The following is a 17,334-nucleotide window of genomic DNA, read 5'->3' as shown; positions in this document are numbered from 1 at the left end:
TTTGGTGGGACCAGAAGGTCCGTTTTTCGCTCTCCCGAAGTTCCAAAGGCTTTCTAGGAGCCTGGGGAGGGCAAAAACGGCCTTCCTCACCCCCCTGGAGGCCCTCCAGAGGCTGGAAATGGCCCATTTCCTGACTTCCGGTGGGCCTGGAAGTCCCGAAAATCAGCTGGCCGGCACGCGCATGTGCGCTGGAGCTGAGCTAGGGCAACGCTTGTGTGCCCACAGATATGGCTCCGTGTGCCACCTGTGGTACACGTGCCATAGGTTCTCCATCACGGTCCTAGGGCATAAGAAACCTTGGAGGTCATCTAGTCCAGCTCCCTGCTCAAGGTAGGAGATCTTATAACATCCCAGTCAAATGGTTGTCCAGTCTATTTTTGAAAACCTCCAATAATGAAGTACCTATGAGTCTGGGAGGCAAGGTGTTTCATTGATTAATTGTTCTCACTCTCGAAAAATATCTCTTTAGTTACCATATCCTCCCCCCTCCCATCATTCTCTTCAAGATATACCTAGCTCCCTCAACCGTTCATCATACAATTTATCCTCCAGATCCCTTATCATATTTGTTGCTCTTCTCTGCACACTTTCTGTAATCTCAGCATCTTTTTATATTTACCGTAGTTTCGTGGTCTGGATTACTCTGACGACTGGGCTTGGATGTCTCCTATTTCTATTCATTTGGGGAGTGGGAGAGTTTCTATTTCACTGAATCCAACAGATTTATGATTTACACCCTGCTTTCAATCGCTCTCCCCAGCCCCCTATGGTGGAAATGAATATTTCTCTCTGTAGTTAAAAGGCGCTTGAGAAGTAAAAGGAGCTTCGAAGTGCCTGCTGGTGCTTTCAGTGCAGCCTTTTCTCCTTTCCATGAGTAAGGGGCTCATGGCAAAGATCCAGACAATCTGTGCTTGCCTAAGATGGGGTGAGCCATAATTCTGTATGCAGCAAACTGGGGGAGGGGGGCTAACAGGGGAGGAAAGGTTTTCAGTCTGGAAAAAAGGTACAAAGGAGCTGCAGATGAACAGAAAACTCAGCTCATCCTTGAGAGATGCAGCAAAAGAGGCTTGGTTACTGTGACCTGATCAGGTGCTCAAACTGTCTGTTGCTATGGCGATGAAGATGAGTAGAGAAAAAGATGCACACTAGCAGGGTGCTTTCTGAAACCGCATGTCTTCCCTCGCTGTCTTAACAGGATGGATACACACACACACACACACAATCACTCACACACACTTATTTTTTATTTCTACATCAACTTTAGGACACATTCAATATAGATTTCTTTTATTAGTTTAGTATTTTGTATAGTATTTTGTATAAAATACAAAAATACAAAAGAAAATAGTAGGAAAATAAGGGAGGGTGAAGGGAAAGGGAAAGTGTAAGGAAAATGGAAAAAACGAAGTAAAGGTGTTGACTTCCGACTCCCTCTGGTGCAGTAGAATAAGATAACAACATCAAACCTCAACTTTTTATTTTTACATAACAATATATAAACTAGATATTTCTATAATTCAAACATACTGTATCTAATCAGTAAAACCCAAAATCAAAAGTTTCATTTTTTTCTACCTTAAGCACAAAGTCCAGAAGTGGTTTCCAAGTAGAAACATATATAATTGTGTGGGATTTTTTAGTCAATTTAGTCATCTCTGCTAACTCCATCAACTTTTGCAACCAAGAGAAGCCAGGACAATGTCTTCTAATTACAACCTAATTCCTTCCCCAGCTCTTCTATTTGGGAGAAAACAGGACAATGTCTGCTTTTAAACAGAAATGCTGCTGAAGGAATTAAGTGAGAAGACTCACTGATCTTGAATCTGTAAACTCATTGTAACAAAGATAATTTAGGGAAACAAAGTTGATTAGGGGAATGGAGGCTAAAATATAAGATGAACGGTTGTAGGAACTGGATAATTCTAGTCCAACAAACAGAGGGACTAGGAATGACATGATAGCAGTCTTCCAGTATTTGAGGGACAGTCTCAGAGAAAAGGGGGTTGACCTATTCTCCAAAACACCTGAGGGCAGGACAAGAAGTAATAGAAGGAAACTTATTAAGGAGAGATCCAACTAGAACTAAGGATAAATTTCCTGAGAACAATTAGTCAGTAGAAGGGCTTACCTCTTGAAATTGTGGATGCTCCATTTACTGGAGGTTTTTAAAAAGAGGCTGGACAAGCATTAGTCCAGAATTGTATACGGTCTCCTGCTTGAGCAAGAGGTTGGACTAGAAGACCTCCAAAGTCCCTTCCAACTCTATTATTTTGTAATTGGATTACTGGAACCTACGAAGAATTCTGTGAGATGTGAGGTTGGTTTGGAGACATTGGAGATGCATCTCTGGAGACCCATCTCCTCCCCAAGGGACCTCAATCATAAATAAAATAACATAGGTGTTTTTTCAATCTCTTCATTGGCTTTTGGCAGCCTTTGGTGTGAGCTTGCAAGATAATTCTTGCCACACCACACACAAGATTTTGTCTGTTCTCATTCATGGTATCCTTAAGACTTATGTTGACTGTTTCCCTATGACTATCATTAAGTGTTGTACCGTATGATTCTTGACGAATGTATCTTTTCTTTTATGTACACTGAGCGTATGCACCAAGACAAACTCCTTGTGTGTACAATCACACTTGGCCAATAAATAATTCTATTCTATCTATTCTATTCTATGCTGGGTTTTGTACAAGAGTGTGAAGGTTTCACCCACAATTATACAAGCTCTTGGGTAACAGCTGTCAGTAGCCCCCAAAGCATGACCACATTTTAATTTTTTTCCTAAGCTATGACTGGAAAAAGATGGTTGATACTTAAAATGAGGAAATTATTTATGTTTGGTTTTAAACATTGAGGCAATCAATGTCAAGGACAGAAAGTTGGATGATGTTCTGTGGAAATTATCATCTTAGGGACCCTTCCTTGATCACTGCAGTCTCTTCTGGGCTTACAGAACAATAGGAAAAAGGGCCATTTAAATATCCCATAACACTTTTGAAATAACCTTTTTTTTTGAGACACAGCGAAGGTTGCCAAGCCCTAATGGGGGCATTTTAATTCTTTCCAGGACTTCATAAAACCTCATCTTGGGCTCTATGTGTAATGAAAGCAGAGGCTGAAGTATTAGTGTGGTTTTACAGACTTTTATGGGTTCTTTGGGTTTTGTTCACTGCCTAGAGTTTAGGAGTTGAGCGGTTCTAATAAATAAGAAATAAATAAATAAACTACTTGCAAAGGAATGTAGAACAGGTAGTTCAGGTCGTCCAACTTACAACCACAATTGAACTCAACATTTTTGTTTCTAAGCAAGGCAGTTGTTAAGAGGATTTTATGACCTTTCATGCCATACTTGTTAAGTGAATCACTGCAGTTGTTAAATTAGTAACATGATTGTTAAGTGAATCTGGCTTCCCCATTGACTTTACTTGTTAGGGGATTGGATGACTTCGGGACAGTGCAAATGATATAAATACGAGTTTGCTGCCAAGCATCTGAATTTTGATCACATGATCAAGGGGATGCTGCAATGGTTGTGTGAAAAATGGTCATAAGTCATAAGTCCCATTGTGACTTCAAATGGTTCTAAGTCAAGAACTACCTGTATAGAAAATGTTTAATCTGTGCCAATTGACTGAAGAAACTTATCTTTATTTGTCACTTTATTCTCAAGATAAATCCAAGCAATATTTATCTAAAAGCAAAAAGGCTAGCAGCTTTTACTCTCTGGCTGAACAACTGATTCATGGATCACATTTTACAATTTCCCACTTAGCTTTAAAACAGCAATATGAAGCGAACATAGACTATGTGTATTTTTAAATTGTGTTTTTGCGATTATAGGCAAGAGGCTTATGTTCTAGTGATTTTAACCCCCCCCCCAGGTGATGGTTAATAATTAAAATTCTTCATCCTCCTTTTCCTTGCTCTCTAATCAGAAGATACTAGACCAGTGTTTCTCAGCCTTGCCAACTTTAAGATGGGTGAACTTCAACTCCCAGAATTCCCTGCATTCTGGGTTTTGAAGTTCACCCATAAAGTTGCCAAAGTTGAGAAACACAGTAATAGAATAAAGGCTGGAAAAATTATCCTCAGTCTGAATTCACTTTGTTATACAGTCTGTAGGAGTTGATTAGATTAACACAATAACAGAATAACAAGAGTTGGAGGGGATCTTGAAGGTTTTCTAGTCCAACCCGCTATTCAAGCAGGAGACCCTATAGCATTCTGGATAAATGGCTGTCCAATCCATTTGTCCAAACCAGGTTATGTGGTCTGAAGCCAAGCCAGAATGAGGCTATGGCTTCTTGTACTAAATCTTGCATTTTTGGGGTTGAAAACAAAAGAGAAAAGAATGGTACAGAGAAGAAGCAAGGGGTCTTCTGCTACCACTAGAACCCCAAAAGAAAAGAAAAGAAAATGGAAGTCAGAGTGGAGTTCTGTAGAAGGGCCCAAAGAAGATTCACCAAGATGGACTTGATCTTGGGCCTTTGTGTAGGCATCTCAGAGGGACTGGGTGGTGACAACAGAGGACTGGACTAGACTGATCTTTGATCTGATTCAACATAACTAGACTTATATTCTTCTCTTCTTAGAAAGCCAAATGTTGCCCACTTCCAATATGTGGTCCCTACCATGCCATCTCCAAGGGAACAATAGATTCCTATCCCAACTCAAATTCCCCCAAACAATTCTTACTTAATTCAGATCTTGACCGGGAGATGAATCCAGGAAACAACTTAGTCAAATCATGAACATTTTACACCAGAATGCTGACTTTTCAATTAGAGGTCAAAGAAAGCCCTCTAAAAACAGTCTGTGGCGGGTAAGCTTTTTTGCATTGATTCTGAACAAGGTCTACCTGAATTTCGCAAGTAATTCTTTCTTGGTGCTAAAATGGATTGGAGAGATGTGAAATTCCAAGATCTATTCTCTGCTGAACCCTGGAGACAAAACAGGAAGCAATGGATAGAAACTAATCAAGGAGAGAACCAACCTAGCACTATGGAGAAATTTCCTGACAGAACAATTAACCAGTGGAATGGCTTGCCTTCAGGAGTTGTGGGTGTTCAAACACTGGAGGTTTTTAAGAAGAGATTGGATGACTATTGGACTGAAGTGGTATAGAGTTTCCAGCCTGAGGATTGGACTAGAAGACTCGAAGGTCCATTCCAATTCTGTTATTCTGCTTACAGAGGAACTCCTTTGGGAGTTACAAGAGTCTCTGCAGATGATTGATTCCCACAGTTTTCATGGCTTAAATTATGGCTGAACTGCTGTGTTGCATGATTCTCCAAGGGCTGCTGGCAGTCATGGTAACTCCAAGGCTGACATCTCCATAACGTGTAGGAACCATTAAATGCAGGGAACGACAGCTCCTACAGTGGTCCCTTGGAGACTCTCAGGTTGAGGTCACAGTCTCCATAAATCAGCTGGGTTTTAAACCATGAGGCAGAAGTACCAAGTGGATGTGTCCTTCTGAAAATTCCTGCTCTGGAAACTGAGGGGTGCTCATTAAATGGAGCTTCCCACGTGATATCTATTTATATACTTGCATTCAGTGGTGGGATTCAAATAATTTAACAACTGGTTCTCTGCCCTAATGACCGGCTGGGTGGGCATGACCAAGGGGCATGACAGCAGTCAGCCTCCTGCAGCACTCTTCCAGTCAAAATGGGATGGGATGGGGGGGGGGTTAATTACAAAATATGGGCTTTGCTTTGAGACATCCAGATCCAGCAAGCAAGGGGTGAACTGCACAGAAAATACACTTTTGTTTGGTTATTGAAGAAATATCCCCAAAGTCAGATGTACACTAAATGTAGACTTTTAGCTACACATCTTCCCAGCAAACAGCAAATTTTGAAGCTCCAGGTAAAGAGGATTCATTTTAGGATGAGTAACCACAGTTTGCATGTTGGAGGTTCCTAAAGGAATGCTGGGAAACTCTGCATTTTAAAGAATATTTGAGGGAGCGGTGCAGAATAGCCCTTCTCTGCCTGAGGCGGTAGAGACCTGGCACCAATCAAAACATTATTTGTGAAACAATTGATCAACACTGACAGGGTAAATCATTAGTATATGAAAATAAGAGCAAACTCCACTCCCTTCTAGTACTGATGATATTACCTAGTTTGGTAATGAAACATCTGCAAGAAAACCATCAAGCTCAGAGAGCACCAAGGACCCCACAGTTCAACCCTGAACCAGAAATATTCTCTTCTATCAATAAACACTTTTTGGTTAGAGGGACTCAGACCCTGCCTTATATGAGATGGCTCCCAGTGCATTTCATTCTAAATTTTGATATGATTTCTGTAAATAAGGAACGCAGAATTATAATGGCTGAGTATTTGATCCTTCACACATCAAAAAAATACAAAGCTAAGGGATAAACAAATAAAAAAAGATTTGAAAAAAGAAATGGCTCAGGAAAGAAAAAGAGTGAAAGTGTAAGAAAGAGGAAAAGAAGGAAAACCGAAAAAGAATGACTTCCAACTTTCTTTGGTACAGATGTAAGTAAAAAATATATCAAACTCTTACTCTAAGATTAACATTTGACTACATTATTTCCATAATCCCATAACTAATCATCAAAGCCCAGATCAACTTTTAATTTCAGTTTCTCACAAAAAGTCCAGTAATGGTTCATATCACTTTAATCACTACTTGTTAAGGAAACCACAACTGATTTATTTAATTGAACCAAACTCTAAATAAAACAGGAATGGAAAATTCTAAGCTGTAGTGTAGTCCCATGCTTCTCAACTTTGGCAACTTTAAGGTGCATGGACTTCAATTCCCAGTATTCCCAAGGCAGCATGAAGTTCGCCCATCTTAAACTTGCCAAGACTGAAAAACGCTGATATATAGATGGGGATTTTTCCAATCCTTTTTTACTGGTTCTTACTTACTTATGAGCAATCATAATGCAGTATCCTCACTTCCACCCCATCCCAAAACAATGATAATGCAAAATCCTCACTTCCAATCCATCCCAGAGCAACCACCATTCCCTCACTAATCTGCTTTCCAGCTCCTTTCTCCTGCGTTTAGGGCAAAAAAAGAAGACCATGTGATTACCAGTTTTAAAAAAATTCAATCAGACCTTCCAACTTCTTGGGGGAAAAAAATATCTCGCGAAGTTGGAAGGTCTGACTGAACTGACTGATCAGCCTCACAGCTGATTGGGGCAACCAGTCCATTGCCACCTCCCAGTTGATCAGTGCGATTCCCAGTCATGCCACTTCAGCCTCCCCACCCTGAATGGCTACCCCTGTGGGTGGGTCCAGCCAGTGGTGGAAACAACCGGTTTGCTAAACTATGCAAAAAATTAACAATGGGTTCGGCCGAACTGGTGCTAACCAGCTGAAAACCATCACTGTTTGCATTTGCATGCTTTTGAAGTACTAGGTTGGCAGGAGCTGGGGTGAGGACAGGAGCTCATTCTGTGACATGGCGCTCAGGTCTTGAACCCGGGCTGCCGGCTTTCCAGCCAACAAGCCCAGCATCTTAATTGCTGAGGCAGGGCACCACCCTGCTGGTTTTACAATTTGCTTAATTGTTGATGGTGTGGAAAGTGCACCCTTTTCACTGTTCAGATTCTCCCTGCTTGCCCAACAGTTCCGCTTGACAGCCTCCTCTGTGATTTACCATTACTGTCAGAAGCCATGGAGGCTGTAGAATACTGGAGATGATGGAGAATTAAAAACAACCACAAAAGTTAACCTTTATGCCCTCATCCACATCTACACCATGATCCCCTCATCACTAAATAAATGTAAAAGCAGCACACACCAGCCAGCCATAACAATTTATCTGAATTCTTTTGCAATCAAGCTGATTCTTTTTCATTCAGCATGAATGAAACCTTTTTTGTTTTGTTTTAAAATAAAAGCAGAATAATGTGTCAGCATCAAACTTTACTGATCTCATGTCTCAAGCTGACCTGTCTTCTGTTGTGCCATGGCTATTAGTGCTCCTTATAAAGGAGATGTTACTCGAGGCTACTTCTGAGATTGGTTCATGATGGACTATTTTTACAGCAAAACACACACCTTTGTGTAAAAAGATGCTCTGTCCCAATCATAGTTCTGATCTTTTGATCTTATGCTAAAGAGCCTGTTCAGATGCTGCTGTTTGTGGCATGCTGGAAAAATACTGTGTGTGAGGTAATTATAGTGGACGTCTGCTGCTGCTTTTGCCAACTTGCTAGACAAGTATTTTGCCTCCACCCCCTTGTACATAGATACTCTTTTGACCTGTTCTGAAAAGGTAAGGATGTTTCAGCTGTCATGTAAACAATGTTTTTTTTTTCATTTTATTGTCTGATGAACAAGTTATACACATCATGAAGTGAGATATGTATCTCCTTCTCCACATTCCTTCTTTTCATTCTTCTCTTCCTTCTGTTTCTTCTTCTCCACCGTCCCAGCTTCTCCTCCTCCTCCTTTTCCATCGTTCTTCTCCACCATCTCCTTCTCCTTTTCCATCATTTCTCCTTTTCTATCAATTCTCCTTTTCCACCACTTTTTCCTTCTCCATCACCCCTTTTCCTTCTTCTCCTTCACCCCTTCTCTTCCTCATTCCCCATATCTTTAAGAGTTGTTGTTTATGGTATCTTTTTTGAGATACACCTGCTTAGGAAATGAAAGTCAAAAGAACTCGCTTGGATGTCACATTGCTACTTTCTATCCAAAGAGAGTTTCATGGGATATCACAGGTGAAATTACATCTCTCCCAAACAGAGCGCCCTAACCTTTGTCAAAATGCAAAGGTAAATTATCCTCTCTCTCTACTCAATTGTGAAGCCTCACTCTAGAAAGAGACACACCTATATAGACAGAGGACAGAGAAGGCAGAGTGCCAAAAGAGAGGGGGTGATTAACTTTTGGGAATTTAATTTTTTTTCTCATGGGAACATAAGGAAATGGGTTGCAAATACTCTAGAAATACTGCTTTCTTTTTTCTTAGACCTATTTCCCTGTGTTCATTCGCTGATGGTCAGGTTACATTATGATGGATCATTTAGAATGGGTATACAATGAACTTCTTGAAAAGGCCTGGATCATGCTGAAATTCAAAACAAGGCTGTCTGAAACCTATCAAGAAAATGCTGGTGATGTAATTACAAACTGCCCGGTCAGTTCAGCTTTTGGGTTGGACAAAGGAGAGGTAAAAACTAGGCAAGCAAGGCAGAGATCTGGTTTGTTGGTGACCTAAATAGTGCAGGGAAGATCTGTGGAAGGCATCAGGGTATCATTCCACTAATGATTATCTAAATGTGGGGCCATTTAAGGCTCCATCAGCATGCTTCTCACACCTCCGTTTTGTTTTCTATTGGGTGTGCACCATCTACTTGTGACAGCCCAGACGATGCATCTGTGTTTCTCGTTATAGTACACACAACCGAACAGGGTTTTAAGGCCAGCAAAGACATCTTGTTCAGAAGATTCAGAGTTAAAATGCAGGAGGAGATCAACAGGAAAAGAAATGTTTCCTGAAACGGAACTCCAAAATCAACAACCAAAGTTAAAATTTAAGATTTATAGTGTTAAGTTTTGCCTGAGGGAATTTTGTTACTGTGATGCTTCATGGAGGCCTCCCCAAGTATGGTCAAGGCCCATCTGGTCAAAAGTAAGTGGCCATGCTTTGTCAGATGGTTCTTTTTTCTTCCTGTTATTGTTTCTTCGTCAAGATTCTATTATTATAGCTTACATCAGTGATGGCTAACCTTTTCTGGACTGAGTGCCCAAAGTGTGCCCGAACTCCCAAAATGCAATGTGTGTATGGCCTCTGCGCATGTGCCCCATCCCCATGCATGTGCACACGCCCCCCCATGCCCCCCACCCCTGCACATGTGCAGCAGAGACCCGAAGACCAGCTGACTGGCAGGAGACACGGCACATGCTCAGCGGAGCTGAACTGGGGCAATGGCTTGTGTGCCTATAGAGAGGGTGCTGAGTGCCACCTGTGGCACGTGTGCCATAGGTTCGCCATCATGGGCCTACATCAATGGTCTTATAGAATTTTTTGTGGGGTTGGTTTGCTGGCCTTGTCTACATCAAGGGGCTGACATAAATGAAAGAGAAGTTTGAAACCCCATCTTCCATTGCATTGGAGTTCATCTGGGGACTTCCCCATATCCTTTGTCAGTTGGCCAACACCAAAAAGAGTCTTTTGCAGAATGTTTGATCTGAATGAGAATGTGACACTATATTGCTACAATAAAGCTTCTGCAATCTACTGATAGTCACCTGGGCGGTGTTCATTGATTATCCTCTAGTGCTATATAAAAGATTCCTAATTTTAGAGCACAGGGCCAGCCTCTTCTAACACATTCCGTATTGTTCTCAAGTTTCACTGCCCTATTTGAGCCAGTTTAAATTATTGGCATTTGTGTTTAGAGCTCTCCAGTTGCAAACTTCCTAGGACCTAGGTTATCTGGTCTATCTTGCCCACTCCTTACGTCCCCTGAGAAGGGGGCTTTTTTAGTTTCTCATTTCAGGACTGTGGTCTTCAAGTTCAAGCCTTTAAGGACATATTCCCATGACTCAGTGCCTACCTATCTTTATTTCTGTGGAATATTGATGATGAAGGCAAATATATATGTCCCAGGATAATGATGTGAGATCCCGGTCACCAGGACCAGAGATTTAGTTTTCCAAGCTTCCGGACTCATGCTGGAGCCCATCTTCAGGGAATTTCTCTCTACGTGCTTCAATCATTTCCCTGGCTAATGATAACTGAATGAACAAGGACATACATTTAATTTCTCAGCAACTAAGATCATTGGCCATGCAGGTACAAAGATAGCCAGGGAAATGATTGAAGCCTGGGAAATGGGCCCCTTGTCAGTTAACAGGAGTGCTGAATTACCAGCAGCCTATCAAATACTTAGGAGTCGAAGGCTTGCCAGCACAAGGAAATGACACCCAGTCACCAGTCTTCAATACACCAATCAGCCATACTGTTATTGAAGACACCACATAAACACGACTCACAGAACAGCCCAAAGTTCGAATTCCAGTAGAGAAAGTTCCTGAAGATGGTTTCCAGCGTGAGTCCAAAAGCTCGGAAGAGTAAATCTCTGGTCCCAGTGACCGACCCAAATTTGATCTTGCAATATTGATGATCTTTAAAAGGGATTTAAAGGCTGTTTCAATTCCTCTTCTTGCAGGATATTATCTATTTGAAATTATAATGGATGTGTGCATCTACTCAGTCCTATCCCTGGGACTGTATCGTTTAAATATTTGTTGTTTTAGTACTAATATTTGTTTACTGAGTTTTGAGCTAATGTTTTTGGATTGATCTGGAACTATCATTTTTTGGTGGTTTGCTTTGTACCACACCTTAGTAAATGTGTGATAGGTGATGATGATTGATGATGATAAAATAAAGAAATCATCAGATTAAAATATTGTGTCAGAACTGTGCTGGAAAAGAAGAAAGTATGGCAATATCAGGAGATAGTTGAACAGAAGACAAAGAATTGGAGAAGATCCCAAAGTATCAAGATCTGATAATCAAAGAACTGGCATAAACTGGCTGTAGTGGTCCCAGTGGTTATTGGCATACTGGGTGCCATACCAAAAAACCTTGGATGATGCTCAGGGATGGATTTCACTTACCTTTGCTACCAGTTCACTCACGCACGTGCACTAGCTTCCCACACGTGCACCAGGGGTGAAATCCAGCAGGTTCTGACAGGTTCTGGAGAACCGGTAACAGAAATTTTGAGCAGTTCGGAGAACCGGTACCGGAAATTTTGAGTAGTTTGGAGAACCGGCAAATACCACCTCTGGCTGGCCCCAGAATGGGGTGGGAATGGAGATTTTGCAATATCCTTCCCCCAGGAGTGGGTAGGGAATGGAGATTTTGCAGTATCCTTCCCCTGCCATGCCCACCAAGCCACACCATGCCCAAGCCACACCCACAGGACCAGTAGTAAAAAAATTTGGATTTCACCACTGGTACGCACTCACTTCTGCACTTGCGCAGATTGTATTTAATGATGTCCAGGTGGATGGGCGGAGCCTCCTGCCGCCACTGCTACCGGTTCACCCAAACCTTGGTGAACTGGTAGCAACCCACCACTGATGGCGCTTAGAAAAATCTGTACATTAACAAAATTTCCATCTGTCAATTGCAAAAGGCTGTTGGGTTCTGTACATTGTACTGTATAACATTTCAGTGTCCTAGGTTCTTTGGAAGAAGTCAATGTATATGAAGGCCATCACACAGGTCTGTGCATAATAAGTCTCAGGCAGATTTTACTATCAATTATTATTTATTAGACGTTCTAGGATGCTTCTCTTGTTAGGGCATTGATCAATCCCATTTTTGGCTCTGGGACGATCACCCTGATTTAATTAGAGGATGGATCGTGGCTTCTCCAAGTTGCAATATTCTGAAATAAAACCCGAAGAAAATATTTTCTAATAAAACTCATTTATTTGTTATAAAGAAAATAAAACACCTCACTAACTAAGAAAAGTAATTGTTACATTTTGAAATAGTTCATGCCAGCTGCTTTCTCAGCAACCGACACCTCCGTGGCAAGAGAAGAAAAAAAAAAGGGTGAGAAGGAAGCAAGTGAAGGAATGCGGATACACGTAGCTTACTGATAAGAAGTTGGCAAGCTACGGAAAGTCTGACAGTTCAGAAATGAGAACTCAGCTGGTAAATAAAATAACGCAGTGACATCTCTGTCACAGATAGTCACAGAGTCACCCCAAATACATTTTATCTAGAAATATTATCAAGAAATCATCTAAAGCATCATGATTTTGTGATGAACTTCTATAGAGAGCTGAAAAACTGGAAGAGAACATTAGTTTGGGGATCTTGCCCTGTTGGGTTATACTACTGACTCTTCTTTCTTCTCTCTTTTTCTTTCTTCTTCTTCAGCTGCTCAGAGCTGATTGAGGCAATGTTGAAATCTCAAGCAATTAAGTACATATAACTAAATAAATCATCTTTCGAAATCGTCATCCTTAGTACCACCAATGCCACCAGCATCTTTTGGGGTTTTTTAAAAAACAAAATAAAAGTAGCAATATCAGTCTTAGCAGCTGCATATGGCCTATAATAGCTCATGTTCATATGGGAGGCAGAAGTTGAGTTAAGAGACAAGTGTATTTTCATCATGTCCTTATTAAAGATTACCAGAGTTGGAAGGGACCTTGTAGGTCATCTAGTCCAACCACCCACCCAAGCAGGAGACCCTACACCATTTCTGACAAATGGCAATCCAATCTCTTCTTGAAAGTATCAAGGGATGAAGCTCCCACAACTTCTGAAGGCAAGCTGTTCCACTAGTTGATTGTTTTCACTGTCAGAAAATTTCTCTTTATTTCCGATTCCGATTTCCGATTCAAGGTGCTGGTCACCACCTTTAAAGCGTTCCATGGTATAGGACCCGGGTACCTTCGAGACCGACTTCTGCCACCAATAGCCTCCCACCGGCCAGTCCGATCCCACAGAGAGGGTCTCCTCAGGGTGCCATCGGCCAAGTTATGTCGGCTGGCGACACCCAGGGGGAGGGCCTTCTCTGTGGGAGCCCCTGCCCTGTGGAATGAACTGCCCCCGGAAATGCGTAAGATCTCCGACCTCCGTGTATTCCGCTGTGCCCTCAAGACCCCTGGCTATCAATGTAATGATTTTAAATTGGGTGTTTTAAATTTGGGGTTTTAAATCTGAGCCGAAATTATTTAATAATTTTAATTACTTTTAAATTGATGTCTGTCTTTGTGCTTTTAATAGGCTGTACACCGCCCTGAGTCCTTTGGGAGAAGGGCGGTATAGAAATAAAATTATTATTATTATTATTATTATTATTATTATTATTATTATTATTATTATTATTATTATTATTTCCAGATTAAATCTTTCCTTGTTCAGTTTCCATCCATTATTCCTTGTCTGGCCTACACATGCTTTAGAAAATAGCTTGACCCCTTCCTCTCTGTGGCAGCCCCTCAAATATTGGAAGACTGCTATCATGTCTCCCCTGGCCTTCCCTAGACTAGCCATGCCCAGTTCCAGTCTTCATATGTTTTATTCTCCAGGCCCCTAATCATCCTGGTTGCTCTTTTCTGCACTTTTTCTAGAGTCTCAACATCTTTTTTATAGTGTGGTGACCAAAACTGGATGCAGTACTCTAGGTGTGGTCTTATTAAGATTTTATAGAGTGGTATTAGTACATCACTTCATCTTGATTGTAGCCCTCTGTTAATGCATTTTAGAATTGCATTGGCTTTTTTGGCTGCCGCTGCACACTGCTGGCTCATTTTTAACTGGTTGTCCACTAAGATCCCAAGATCCCTCTCACAGTTACTGCTATTCATCCTGGTTTCACCCAGTCTATATGTGTACTTTTGGTTTTTCTTGCCTAAGTGTAGGACTTTACTTTTCTCTACATTGAATTTCATTTTGTTAGATAGGGCCCAGTGTTCAAGTTTGTCAAGATCCATCTGGATCTTGAGCCTATCTTCTAGGGTGTTAGCTATTCCTGCCAGCTTAGTATCATCTGCAAATTTGGTAAGTTCCCCTTCTATTCCCTCATCTAAGTCGTTTATGAAGATATTGAAGAGTACAAAGCCTAAGACGGAACATTGCGGCACCCGACTGCTTACTTTCCTCCATGTAAACTTAGACCCATTAAGGACTACTCGTTGAGTACGGTTTGTCAGCCAGTTGCGAATCCATCTGGTGTGATGCTATCTATCCCACTTTTTTCTAACTTACCAAGAAGTAGGTTGTGGTCTACTTTGTCAAATGCCTTGCTGAAGTCTAAGTATATTATGTACACAGTATTTTGCTGGTCTACTAATTTAGTAACCGTAGCATGAGAATCTGATATGAAAATCAAGAGAGGAACAAATACAATCTTTTGGGAAATGTGGCTTTGCACCTGATTTATTGTTGCTGTGGCAGCAAGTTCTAGAATCTGGGTAAATTACTTATTCTGATAATTTGCTGTTAAGAGGAGAGGAAAGGAAAAAAAATGTTTTCTGAAGAACTTAACAGTTGCAGAGGAGGAGCGGTATTGTAGAGAAGCAGCTGAAACACCACTTTTGGTAAATCTGTGAAAATATTGCCCACTAACATTATGTATTATTTATGATGCACTACAACACTTTTTCTCCACTTTGGCAAAGATCTGTGGACTTCAACTCCTGGAATTCCTCAGCCTGCCTGAGAGTTGGGAGTTGAAGTCCATACATCTTAAACTTGTCAAGGTTGAGAAAATTGGTCTACAACAGGGATGTCAAACTCGCAGCATCACATCGTCACGTGACATATCATGACTTGTTTCTCCCTCGCTACACCAAGTGTGGGTGTGGCTGACGTGTGGCACATCCTGCCCACAGGCTGCGAGTTTGACACCCTGGTCTACAAAAACAGAGGAAGGAGTCTTCTATTAAGACAAACTGCTTCTCCATTCCATTCCATAAATATGTCTACTATACATATTCTATTATACTACTATATTCTATACTACTATACTACTAAATATTCTACTATACAAGGTCTATTATACAGGAAGTTTTTCTCTTCATTTGCTACCTGGTTCTTTTCATTCAAAATGCTGTGAATGTAAGAAAAGAAACTTATTGTACCATTCTCAATGTAGAAAACGCATGTGGGGGAGTCACTAGGGTTAAATTAGGACATATTTTTGTAGATTTGAAAGAGAATATGTTGCTACCATGAGAAGTGTAGGTGATGGAAGTAAAGCAAGTGTGAGAATTTGTTTCTTTTTCTGTTTATATCTATTTAGCTATTTAGATACTTGAACCAGGACATGATGGTTAGTGGTGAGCCGGTATCGATCTCCATCTTGCACTCGCTCCCTTCAATCTTGACCATGGTGTACACCTTTTTTGCCGGTGCTGTGTTTGCCTGGCCAATGCTGATGATGCAGGTCTCGTAGCTTTTGAATTTCACACCCTTCCTGTAGTCACCATGCTTGTTTGTCCTTCTCTGTGGTGCTGGTTCTGCTTGGCTAGGGGCACCTTGTGACTTGTGGCTGGCTGGTTGAGTAGCTCTGCAGACCCTTGCCAGGTGGCCCTTCTTATCGCAGCGCCTGCAAATGGCGTCTTTGAACTTGCAGGTCTGGCGATGGTGGGACCCTCCGCAGCTCGCACAGGCTTCCCGGTGGTCTCTCTGGTCCCGTTGGTATTTCTCGGTCCAGAAGACATCTTCGTCAGACTCCTCCTCACTTTTGGTTTGGACCGTCTCGCGGTGTACCGGGATTGACCGTTGCGTTGCCCTTGCTTGAGCTGGTCTCTGTAGTGTCTCTGCAGCCTTTGTGGAGGATTCGTGAGCCCTCGCCTTGTCTAGCATGATGTGGAGTGCTAGGTTTGCTTGGGCGAGCAGTCTTCTCTGTAGGCGAATATCTCTAACGCCACAGATTAGTTGCTCTGGAGCGCATCATCGAGGTCTCGGTACTCACAGTGCGTCGCAGCCTTGTGCAGGGCAGCCATGTATGCGCTGATCGGTTCTCCCTCTCGCAGCTGCTGGCGAAACTCGTACCTCTGTACAAATTTGGAAGGTGCCGGGGCATAGTGTGCCTTCAGCGCAGCCTGTAGAGCTTGCCACGAGACAGTCTGAACCGAGGTCAGTTCAGATAGTGACTCGGCCATGTCGAACACCTTCAGTCCACAATGGCTTAAAAACAGGGCTCTTTTCCAGTTGTCTGAGAGAACCTGTAGGTCGCTGGCTTCCAGGAAGCACTCGAATCGAGCCATGTATGACCCCCATTTCTCTCTGGCAGGGTCGAAAGGCATTGGCGGCACATAAGCAGACATCGTGTTTGTCTCTCTGGGCGCTCCGCTCGTCCGCCTGGCTGGATTCTCGGATTCAGCTCTCTCTGTTGCTTCGTGGCTTCAGCTCTTTCCTTAGCTTCTTGCCTCAAAATCCCATCCTCATTGCCAATGTTAAGTAGGGTGAATGAGGACCCAGAAGCCAAGTCGTGAGTAACAACAGCTCTTTACTTCATAGTGTGAATCCAGTAACTGACTCAGGGAAACAGCTCCCTTTATATACTTTACAGTCCTGGCAGTTAACCAATCAGCTGAGAGCAATTACATTCAAACTTTCCCGCCAAAACTATATACATTACACCAGTGGCTCCTCTCCCCTCCATACAGTTGAGTATCATCGAGCCTGCTGTTGATACCTTAACTCAAACTAATTGGATGAGCTTGCTCAATGTCTTCAAATAAATGTTGAATAATATGGGGGAAACTAGGTGGCTCCCTTCCTTGATGCACCCACAGGCTTAACTGTTTCTTTGCCACCAGCATTAACTCAGTTTGCCAT

The 17,334-nt window shown here is 42.0% G+C and overlaps 1 protein-coding gene and 1 pseudogene across 2 annotated transcripts in view; one reads left to right on the top strand and one right to left on the bottom strand.

Annotated features, from left to right (window-relative positions):
* The window catches only part of PAK3 (p21 (RAC1) activated kinase 3), a 115,611-nt gene that overhangs the window by 30,329 nt on the left and 67,948 nt on the right, over positions 1-17,334 (top strand). The window lies entirely within an intron of this gene.
* LOC148112211 (uncharacterized) lies at positions 15,787-16,820 on the bottom strand (annotated as a pseudogene).

This window comes from Pantherophis guttatus, chromosome 12, assembly GCF_059756535.1.
Source record: "Pantherophis guttatus breed Tessera chromosome 12, ASM5975653v1, whole genome shotgun sequence".
Lineage (NCBI taxonomy): Eukaryota > Metazoa > Chordata > Lepidosauria > Squamata > Colubridae > Pantherophis > Pantherophis guttatus.
The sequence above is the reverse complement of the archived record's forward strand: the minus strand, read 5'-3'. Positions and strand labels throughout refer to the sequence as shown.